Below are 12,330 nucleotides of genomic sequence, written 5' to 3'. Positions count from 1 at the left end.
TCTGCAAATATGTCGACCATTACCATGAGGGCAATTGCGGCTTTTGATTTTGAATATCACACGTTTCCTCTCTGCCGTGAGATCTTCATACTTAAATAAAATGGTGGGCCGTAAGAAATATATGTCCATCGAAGGTCAACTATGTGGCTCATTTCCATCATCAGTTTCTAAGAAAACTGAAAAGATGAGGTCCCACCGAGATTCGAACTCGGATTGCTGGATTTAGAGTCGAGAGTGCTAACCCTTACACCATGGGACCTGATAAGAAAAGATGTGATTTCATCTAAATGTTTTACATATAATCAACCAGAGGCCATTCCTCCCTCCCTGCCTGCAGGGTTCAAGGTTTTCTAGGTTCTCGAAGATTCTGGTAAGATCATTACCTTTGAGAGGTCGTCGTTAGGTGACAGTCAGGTTCACTCTATGGTTGGTGTTTGTAGTTGGTTGTCCGAGGATGTTGTTATACTTGATCAATTTTGTAATTGTTGACTTTCAGGTAGGAAGTACTCATTTACGATGCATCCTTGTACTCACAACAACCTTATGAGTCACTTCAAGATTTATCTTCACTACAACTTTATCTTCACTACACTATTAAGGTTGAAGTCAATGGTCACATTCACTACAATCTCAACACGACTGGTCTTATACCTAACCCATATTATCACTACATCCATGTACATGTATTTCTTGCAGAATAACGCAGATATCAATGATTTCTGTGAAAATTGACATATACAGCCTTACGTATCTATCGATCTATCTAATATCTGTTTTTTACCTATCTATCTATCGATCTATCTATCTATCTATCTTTCTAAATCAGAAAGTCAACAACAATATCATTAATGATACGTATAACTACGTCCTCTCAATGGCAGTTCCTACCCAGAATCTTCGAGAACCTTCTAGAAAACCTTGAACCCTGCAGGCAGGGAGGGAGGAATGGCCTCTGGTTGATTATATGTAAAACATTTAGATGAAATCACATCTTTTCTTATCAGGTCCCATGGTGTAAGGGTTAGCACTCTGGACTTTGGATCCAGCAATCCGAGTTCGAATCTCGGTGGGACCTCATCTTTTCAGTTTTCTTCGATACTGATGATGGCTGCATTATTCTGTAGGTTATATATACATTCATATATATACATAAATATGTATATATAAACATATATATGGAATAATATGGTTTTATCAATAGCCGGAGACCATTCCTCCCTCATTGCCTGCAGAGTTCATAGTTCTCTGGAAGGTTCTAGAAGATTCTGGTGAGATAATTGCCATTGAGAGGACATTGTTATACTTCATATATCAATGATTTTATTATTGTTGACTTTCAGATAAAGATAGATAGATAGATAGATATATAGATAGATAGATAGTTAGATTGATAGATTGATAGAGCGATATTTAGATAGGTATATAGATAGATAAGTTTCATCAATACTGTATCTTACGCCATCTCCTGTTGCTGGACATATGTTCAACCAGCATTGGGAAAACCTCCAGTAGACCTTAATGTAAAGCAAGATAATAACAAAACCTGCAATAAAAGCATACGATCAACTCCCCAGTGCAGAAATATTGTGACCAGAAAGTCTTCTAGCAAGATGTCAGACACTTCCACGGCAATCACGAACATAACATCAAATATCTGAAAGTCAACAATAACAAAACTAATGATCATAATCAAACTATAACAAAAAAAATGATAAACATATGGAAAATAGTGTTCTAGATCATGCCTCTAGAAAACAAACTTTAACGAAAACTGTGAAAAGAAATACCCAACTGGCTGATACGACACAGTAAAAGGACCATCCCACAACCAACTCTAAACTGAACCTGTCTGTCCCCTAACAACGTCCTCTCAATGGTATTTATCTTACCAGAATCTCGTAGAACTTTCCAGAAAATCAAGAACTCTGCAGCCAAGGAGGGAGGAATGGCCTCTGGCTGCTGATGATAACCACATTATTTTATATATATACTTTTACCTACAACCGAAGGTTGACCGGCCAGCCCAAGTGGCTACAGAGGTTGTATCCATGAAAGAAACGGACCCACCAGCAGACGATTTCGGTTGGCAGGTTGTATCGTAGAAGAGGAAAAAGAAGGTTGCCCAACCAGCCCAACCAGAAGGGTGTAGCAAAGAAACGAAAGAAGGCTGCCCAACCAACCTGGGTGGTAGTAAGGATGGCAGCTCCACAACCCCAGGTCGTTAGGCAGACTGTAGCCATGGAAGAAAGGAAGGCTGCTCGTCCACCAGCCCAGGTACCGAGTGAGCGTGTAGCTATGCTGGCTGACCCACCAGCCCGGGTAGATAGCTACACCCAGATGGCTATGTCGGGTGCAGCAAAGAGGCAAACCCCACAACTACTCCACGAGGTTTGGAAGCCTGCACCCAAAAAGATGAAGACGAAGGTTGCCACACTACCCAATGCACCACCACATGTCTAGAAAGGGAAAAGGTGGACAGAATGGCTGGAGGTCCCACTCCAACAGCAAAATCACCTTAGGAGCCAAGTTCCATTCATCATTGAAAATATATATATATATATATATATATATATATATATATATATATATATATATATATATATATATATATATATATATATATATATATATATATATACATATATATATATATATATATATATATATATATATATATATATATATATATATATATATATATATATATATATATATATATATATATATATATATATATATATATACATATATATATATATATATATATATATATATATATATATATATATATATATATATATATATATATATATATATATATATATATATATATATATATATATATATATATATATATATATATATATATAATATATATATATATATATATATATATATATATATATATATATATATATATATATATATATATATATATATATATATATATATATATATATACAAACTACATTGGAACTTACATATAAATAGAATCATCTAGCTTCACTATATTAACTTTACTGTATTTGAATATAAACAAGGTCTAACCGAGGTTACTTGGTTGAGTAAAACGTGAGAATATCATCAATTGGCCCTCCAGCCCTGGGTTCAAATTGTCGTTCTGACGTATTTCGAGTTCAGTGCTGATACAGGACAAGTGATTGAAGCACTATCTTGTTAGTCTGTGTAACTTCGCCTGACCCAGTCCATGTCTTCAATGGCTTTCTGTTACTACAAACGGGATTACAAAGGAAAGACTTCCTTTGTTAGTTTCATGAATACCTTCGTTCAAATGAAGGGAAAGACTATTACTATGAAGCGGTACGTTATCAGCAGGAAAGAGCTGCAGCAACGGTATGAAAGTTACTGCAAGATACATAACGAGCCCGTGGCTTCCAACGTAAACATCGGCCGCCATTTGGGTTCACTCGGCATCATGTGTGACACCAAGATTGGACCCGTTGGCAAACAGGAACGATACTATTCTGGTATCATGTGGCTCGATGGCGCAGGATCACCAACTGAAATGCAAAGAAAATGGAGAAAGCCGCCCAAACGTATCATGAAGGCCGTGCAAGAGAAGATCGAGAGGAATCGTTTGAGAGACGATATCGCTCACAGTATATTGAAATTTATACCCAAGACTTCCCCTGATCTCCAGACACAGCCAGTCACAGAGACCACCAGCCCCGGTCCCCAGACACAGCCAGTCACAGAGACCACCAGCCCCGCTCCCCAGACACAGCAAGTCACAGAGACCACCAGCCCAGCTCCCCAGACACAGCAAGTCACAGAGACCACCAGCCCCGCTCTCCAGACACAGCCAGACACACAGCCCACCAGCCCCGTCCCCCACACAGAGCCACAAGATCCTGATATTGAGGAAGCAAATGAATTTCTCGATGATTTTTTGCTTTCACTGGAGAAGAACTGATGAGTTCCTTACAGACAAGACAAAATGTTAAAAAAGGAATCTATATAAGTTCACTTATGGAGTGAGATCTTTGACGGAGCTGTGCTGCCTATAGCACAGCCTACCAAAGGGTGATCTTTGCTGTCGTGCAGTAACCTCATGAGGGCGGAGTCCGGCTACACTTTCTTTACCGAGGAAAAGATCTCTGCACTAATAGACAACTGTCCTAGCAACACTTATATGAGATGAATAGATGGATGCTCTAATGATCGAAAATATACAAGTGTTAGAAGGACTGACAACTATATACATTTGGTTAGCCAATCTTCATATGGCTGTGGCTATTCATCCCTCTCATTGATTCATTTTTCAAGATTAAGGAAAGTTATAATAAAAATATTGTATTGAGTTTCTCCGTTGGCGTCAGGGTAAACACCCATCCCCCCCGAAGCTTGGTTACCTTTCCGTGGTGGGGGGGACTTCATGGATTGGGCAGTAGCAACCATCGTTGGTTGCTTCTGTTCAATCCATGAACGAAAAACCAAGCATCTTGAACGTAATTGTCGTATAAATTCACTTGGTGTCAAAACTGACGCGAAAGTGGTTGTCTCAATTTTGTCAGAAATGTTTGTGCGTTTCGGCCTGATGGCGGGAGTCGGTTTGGCGCTGTGGTCATGAGGGAATACGAGGAAGATTGGCAACCGTCCCAGAAGTAGCTACAGTGAGGCCCAGCAGCTGTCCCTAATACTGTGGAAGGCACTCATGTAAGGTGTGCAGTGAGGCGCAGCAGTAACAAGGGAAACGGACAACCAAAACAGCAATCTTGATCATCAGGAGGCTATCCAATGCTCAGAGTAGATAAGGACGATTATTGTATGGCTTCGCTCAGAGGATGAAAATCTTAACCGTGAAAATCAACAAGTGGTAGTGAAGTGGAATTACCATATTTCTGTGGTCTTAATAGTAAAACGAAACTTTTCGTTTTCTCCATCAATCTAGAGGTGTTGTAGACCACCATCTTTAAGGTTGTAAGGTAATGGTAAGTACAAGGTTATGACCTCAGCAAATTTGTGATGGAAAGTGCAGGAAATGTGGTAATGTATATGATATAGATTATATAGTTGCATAATAAATGTGTATTAAAATTTTGTCTTCTCTGTTTCCGTTCATTAATTCAAATACAGGTAAGTATTCTTTCTAACGAGGTGGGATAAGCTACGTGCACTCGGCTTGTAAATGTGGTGACTTTCCCTTCATTACCACAATGGTTTGCTGAACTGAAGATGTAGAAATCCGTAGACCAAACTAATATAAGAAATCAATCTACATCAAAAATTGAACGTATGCGTCTTTAGATGGACATAAAACAAACGGACGGAGGGTCACACTGGAGCAAATGAATTTTAATATCATCACTTAAAGTAGGCCTTTCAACTAGTTGTGGCTTTAAAGCAAACTTTTTCTAGCCAAGGTTTAGTTAGCACCTAAACTAATCCCCACGACCTTACCTTAAGAAATATTTTCAGAAGGTACTGTCTGAACATATTTCTAAGGTAAGGTCATTTAGGTTTGGTTTAGATGCTACCCTAACCTAGGCTAGAAAAAGTTTCCTTTTCTTCAGAGCCCTAACTACGTAGACGGGCTACTGTTGATATTAAACAGTAATAGAAAGGTGATAAAACTGAGATGAAATGAATAAAAAAGATAGAATGGGTCAGTTGAAAGTTGAAGTATTTGCTAGATACAATTTTTGGCAGATCCAAATGCATCCTAAAGTCAGTCACTTAAATCACAATGCTGAATATTGTTTTAATTGTTGGAACTCGGCACAGGAAGTAAAAATGTCAAGCTTAAAGGGATACCATTATAATAACTTCATATACCTGCATAGGATCTCTTAAACTTCTTTTCCCTAAAGCTGAATGGATTTAAGTAGTTTAATCTGCTCTCTAAATTTGTTTCTCAGTCCAGTAATCATCTTTGGAGATTACCTCAGTAATTTCTCCATTCAATGTCTTCCTTTTCAAATTAGTTGACGACCAAAGCAGTACAATATCCAAGCTCGGATGACTATGTTTTGGGAAGGCGAGAGGTCAGGTTATGCAAAAATGTTGGAAATGGCTTCCATCAGTTTCTGCCCTATCTACTCTAAATATTTTGAGTTATTAGAACTTAGAGATTTATGAGTAGATTATACAATATAGTTATCTTGGCAAGATATCCAACGTGAGATTATAGTCATAACAACAATATAGTCACAAGGCCAATATATAGTCACCGGAATATTATATTTATCATGATAATGTATCACTTATGACAAAATATGCATGATTAAAAAATGACAATACAGCACCTATAAAAAATATCACATTGCTAATATAGCCAAGGTGACGATACATACACGACATTACTGTAACGAAAATAAGAAGATAGTCAAAATGACAACTTGTTCATAATAACAATACTGCCACTATGTATATATATTCTCCATGACACTATAGCTACACTGACAATAAAGCCATATTCACATAAGAGTAACATTGAAAATACAGCTACATTGTCATGGTGACGATATTGGCATGGTGGCTCTATTGTTATTTTCAATGTAATGCCATCCTAACTACATTATCTTGTTTGCTATATTTACTTGCTGGCTATATTGCTATGGTTGATTTTGTCGTTGGGGATATATTATGTCATTAACTACAATTTTGTTTTAATCATATGATCATAATAATAATATTATCATCGCGGCTTATTTGGTAATGTGAGTGCAAGTGTATGGATGTCTTATCATTGTAAGACTCACGCACACTTCCATTAATTTTTCATTAGGTATTTGTCATTATCATTTTACTGTGAGTTACATAGAGTTATATGCATGTTGCCACGGGCTCACTGTTCCCACGGGCTACTGTTAATCAGGATGTTTGAACACGTAAGAGCTGATCTGTTATTTGAACACGTTGTTGAATGGGTGTTGACGGACTCCCATATAACCCCTGCCAGTGTGACCTGAGGGGACACACTGGCCAGCATCGTCACATTGTTCACTAGAGTGTGTCGTAGTGTGTCATAAGACTATAGCCCAGGGTACTACAGATGGACGTACACGTTTTGTTGTAATAAATCTACAAAGGCCGCCTGATCTTCATTGAGTACCACAGACGAAGAAGATCTGATTTCCGTCCTATCAACTCAACCTTACAAATGGTGGCAGTGACGTAAGAACCCACGTGACCACACACGACCGTCACATCTACTTCATATTTCTACGTCTGGTGTTGCCAGCAGTCATACAAGCCTACCTGACACAGTCCTGGTGCTCCCTCCTGTGGACGTTAAGGGCGGAACCCACGGCCGGCTACGTGCTCCATCACCCGTACCTCAATGCATTGAAGATACGTCTTTATTGCATTGCTGACACTGTGTTGCTTGCAAGGACATCAAGACAGCGCCACCGCCGTGCAGTGTTGTCATCACATCCAGACGTGTCAAGCAAGGTTAGCCATCCTGCCAACACCAACGTGGAGGTCATCTTGTCAACCGCTCCAGAGACGCGTCATCATCAGCCGTGGCGACATCCCAGACGTCAGCATCGCGTGGTCCAGCCCTTGTCACTCACTCAACTTTCCTGCTAGCGAGCCGCTACTCTGCACACATCTTCACCTCGCTACACCCAGCGAGCCGTTACTCTGCACACGTCTTCACCTCGCTACACCCAGCGAGCCGTTACTCTGCACACATCTTCACCTCGCTACACCCAGCGAGTCGCTACTCTGCACACATCTTCACCTCGCTACACCCAGCGAGCCGTTACTCTGCACACGTCTTCACCTCGCTACACCCAGCGAGTCGCTACTCTGCACACATCTTCATCTCGCTACACCCAGCCAGCCGCTACTCTGCACATGTCTTCACCTCGCTACACCCAAGACGCCTTCGTAAGCGAATCTCCCATTCAGATAAGAACTGTGTCAAAATGGTTCACTCTGTGAGGTATGCTCCTTTTGTGTGTTACTAGTTCCTAGTCTATAAATATAGACATTTATATATTTTGGGTAATATGATTATTCATCTTTGTAGTTTAGCAAATTAGTCTAAGTTTTCAGTTATTCTTGCATATATTCTTTCTTATGTTTTCATACATTGGTACTATTGTTTTTAGTGATGATTACTTTCATATATAGAGTCCATTACTGATGTGTTATACTATTATGTGCACCTCTCATATACAGAGTCTTGTATTCATATGTTATACTGTTATGCCTGCCTTTTATTGCCTTTATTTCATTACAGTATTTTCAAATGATATTCATGTTATGTATTTTGTATTAAGTCAATAGTGTTAATTATATTTTAAACATTTTTGGGGGCTATTACTTACACACTTTATGTAAGATTGTATTACAAGTCCGATGAAATTCCACGCGGTAATCGTAAAGGTTCATATGTACTCAGGAATTTACCTAGAATCCCTTATTATAAACGGAACCAGCCTTCTAAAATGGCAACGTCACACAAAGTTGTTTTGACAGATTCTGGTGACACAGATGACCCACAGAAACCTTCCCATACGCTACCACACCCACACCCACCTCTCCCGCCACCTCACAAAAACTCCTTCACTAAAAACCGTTGTAACACTAAAACAAGCTAGGGAACCACACGAGTTATTTGATGGTAAACTGTCAAATTTTGATCGGTGGATCAGAAATGCAGAGGACATTGTTGAACATAATGGTGATTCAGGAGACAGAGCGCTTATATCGGCTGCTAAAAATCTCATTGATTTCAAGAAGCCTAACAATTGAGCTAGGGTTGTCTATGACTCAGATGACATTGGAAACTGTACATCTTGGGAGGAATTTAAAACGTTGTTTACATCAGGTTGTGAGGAATCATTCTCAGATAGTTTACTACACGTCCTTTTACGTGCTCTTAACACAACATACTTGGATGATACGTCAGTCCCTGATCACTGGAGTACCTTACATGGAAGAATGAGATTAGTTAGGCAGGCTTATGAATCCTTACCCTGGATATCGGCCATGATGAATCCTGAAACTCATGTGCAAACACTCATGCGTTTATTACACATAACCTTCATCCTCAAGGACCTGACCTCCAGACGTAAGACGACGGTTACTTAATGAGAACATCGACCCATCATTGTGGGTCGGTGACAAAAGTGTTGAATTACACTCAAAAGAAATGTGGATATTCCAACCCCAAGACACTGGGGAGGGTGTCGGCTTCCCAAAGTGTGACGTAACATTCTAGTGGTCAACACAATCATTCTTCTCATGGTCAAATACAGCGATTCAGTGATGACAAACACTCACATAAAGTGACGTGCTTCCGGTGTGGCCAACCAGGACATAAAGCGAATGTGTGTCCTTACACATGGGACTCATTCTCACGTGAGCCTCGACCAGAACAACAAACGCAGTCAACGACCCATGTCATCACAGCCTCGGTCGTCACAATTCTGCCTACCTAGTCATGATTTCCTCCAGTCAGACATCAGGCTGACCTTCACCCGCTCGCGCCCAACACCACCAAGCAGGTGTTCATATCATAGCAACGCTAGACACACTTCAGCGGAATGTCGAGCATTAGCTAGACAGACGTCATCTAACACAGGTTCATCATGTCATTATCAACAATGACAATCTCTCGCTCATGACAAGACTCCATCACATAAGGAACTCTTAAGACGTTTTCGTTCTTCGCCATTTTCTCACATTACAAGTTTCGATTTACTGTGTTCTTTCCAGGATAAACCAATCACAGTATTTCTAGACAGAAGCACGGAAGCAGATGTCATTCATTATGATTTTATTCAACCATTAATGGGGCGCACTCAACTTGTTCAATGCTCGGACTTTTACCCATCCCTTCAAAGTATCTCAAATGAAAATCTCGACGTAAGGGGCACTATTAAAATGAACATTCGCATAGGCGACTCGGTCATGACCGTCACCCCTTACATTGTCCGTGGTGTAACTTTTCCTGCTAACTTGTTACTAGGACGCCACTCTATGTGTGGCACAACATAAGATCTGTCCTATTTATCATGTGGTTTGTGTTGATAATACGTTCCTGCCATTGTCAGAGATGAGTTCTCACTCACTCAGAGTCATTAATACATCTGCTCCCACGTCCTGCTTCACGGTAGACAATACGCATCCTTTTTACTTTTCTACTCATCATTGTTCTGGTAAACTGAGAACCAACATGACTCTGCATAGTAACACATTAACGAAGGTTCCTCTCTCACTTTCTCGAACATGGATGAATGATCATGGACTGAGACATAGTCAGGGTGATCTCGCACTAAGAGTAGTTGCTGAACCTTCATCACTAACTGTCACACGACTATCCCTGATGGACGCCTCTATTCATGAGACCCCAGATGGAGAGGTCACCATATACATTGCCAATACGTGACCCCACTCCTGTCCGCCTCCGCAGAGGGGCCAAGCTTGTGGAATTCTCCATTTTGAAGTCCAGAATTCAAGACGAGGAGTTGCATGAGTTTAATATCCGTCTAGTCTCACATTCCATTAACCCACCACCACCTACTCCTCCTACCCCAGACTCAGCAGTGCACGGCTTGAGTCAGCTCCCCACCATCACCCCTGACATGATATCCAAGGTAGGATTAACCAAACATGTTGACCAGTTAACAGACTTACTTAACCAGTATAGGTCTACTATTGCCTTATCAGGAGAACCACTCGGTAGAACTCATTTGGATGTTCACATTATTAACTTAGAGAAAAACACACGTTTCATTGACGTCCCAGCCTATCGATTGCCACACGCACACAGAGACATAGCAAACAAACTTGTTCAGGACATGTTGAAAGATAAGGTCATAGAGGAATCACGATCACCATGGAATTCACCACATCTGATCGTTCCGAAAAAGGACGGAACTTTTAGACCAGTCATAGATATTAGGACACACAACAACAACAACAACAACAACAACAACAACAACAACAACAACAACAACAACACCAACAACAAGGTTACGTTGACAAGATGGTTTCCCATTACCAGTGGTATCAGAGCTTCTTCATAGCCTCGGTAACAATAAGGTATTTTCAACTTTGGATTTATTGAGCGGATTTTGGCAGATTCCCTTGTCAGAGGAAAGCCGCCCCCTGACTGTGTTCAGTACGCCAGATGGTCATTGGCAGTTCATATGCATCATGGCCTTCGGTCTTCATTCCTCACCGGTGATCACCTTCTCAAGGTTAATGACTAACATTTGTCATCACATGTTGGGCAAAGATGTATAACTGTCATGTCTCCAGATATTGCTTCTCATCTCAAAAGTCTTGAGAGAGTATTCCTACGACTTAAGGATGAGAACCTAAAAGTCAAGTTATCCAAATGTTCCTTTCTACTGACAAGAATTAATTACGTAGGTCACACCGTTGATGAAAACGGTATTCAACCTAATGCAGATAAAGTCAAAACAGTTGTAGAATGCCCAGTCCCTTCCACAACAGACAAGGTCAAATCCTTCCTTGGGTTAGAAGAATATCATCGAAGATTTATCGCTAATTTCGCGAAGATCGCAAACCCCCTTACTTCATTTCCGAAACAGGGAGTTACATTCCAGTGGTCTACAGCGCAAGACAATGCGTTTAACTTACTCAAGCAACACTTGATCGAGGCGCCTATCCTTCGATTTCCCAACTTTGAGAAACCCTTCGTTTTACACACAACAGATGCTTGTAAACAGGGTCTTGTAGATGTACTTATGCAAGAATCAAATAAGGGTAGACCTTTTCCCATAGCCTATGTTCGAAGACGGAATCGAAATACTCAATAACAGAATTAGAAGGCCTTACAGTTGTTTGGGCACTCAAACATTTTATGGAATACATATATGGTTACCCTATTACAGTTTATACAGATCACAGAGCACTGTTAGGTATTTTTCAAAGACAAGATCCTACAGGAAAGTTTCAGAAATGGTTTCTAATTATACAAGTATTTGACCCAGATTTTCGTTTTGTTTCTGGCTCATCCAATGTAGTTGCAGACACGCTCTCCCGCAGAGTGGGTGCAGCCACTGTAGGTGATAGCCTCGTAGATTTTGATGTAGAAAGGTTGAGACAGCATCAACGGGATGACCCAGTCTGGGGTCCTGTCATAGAATTCCTAGAGGGTATAAGATCTTCCTTGGATGCTAAGACAGCTGTTCCAGTCAGAGAATTGTATTTAGCACGGTGGGGGAGTCTTGTGCAGGGACACGAAATTAGGAGTGCTCGCCCGTGTTGTTAAACAAACAATAATTCCAACAGCATTAGTACAGAATTTCTTGAAGTTATCACATGATTCACCGCAGACCGCACACCCAGGTGCAGACAAATGCTATAAGCAAACTCGTTTGA

General features: G+C 40.3%; 1 non-coding gene across 1 annotated transcript; it reads left to right on the top strand.

The window, feature by feature from the left end:
• Positions 1-1,003: 1,003 nt before the first annotated feature.
• Positions 1,004-1,075, top strand: TRNAQ-UUG (transfer RNA glutamine (anticodon UUG)). The gene has a single exon. It is a non-coding gene; the product is annotated as a tRNA-Gln (tRNA).
• The last annotated feature ends 11,255 nt before the right edge of the window (positions 1,076-12,330 follow it).

Source organism: Panulirus ornatus, unplaced genomic scaffold (genome assembly GCF_036320965.1).
Source record: "Panulirus ornatus isolate Po-2019 unplaced genomic scaffold, ASM3632096v1 CTG_6197_pilon, whole genome shotgun sequence".
NCBI lineage: Eukaryota > Metazoa > Arthropoda > Malacostraca > Decapoda > Palinuridae > Panulirus > Panulirus ornatus.
This window is presented reverse-complemented; position numbering and strand designations above follow the sequence as displayed.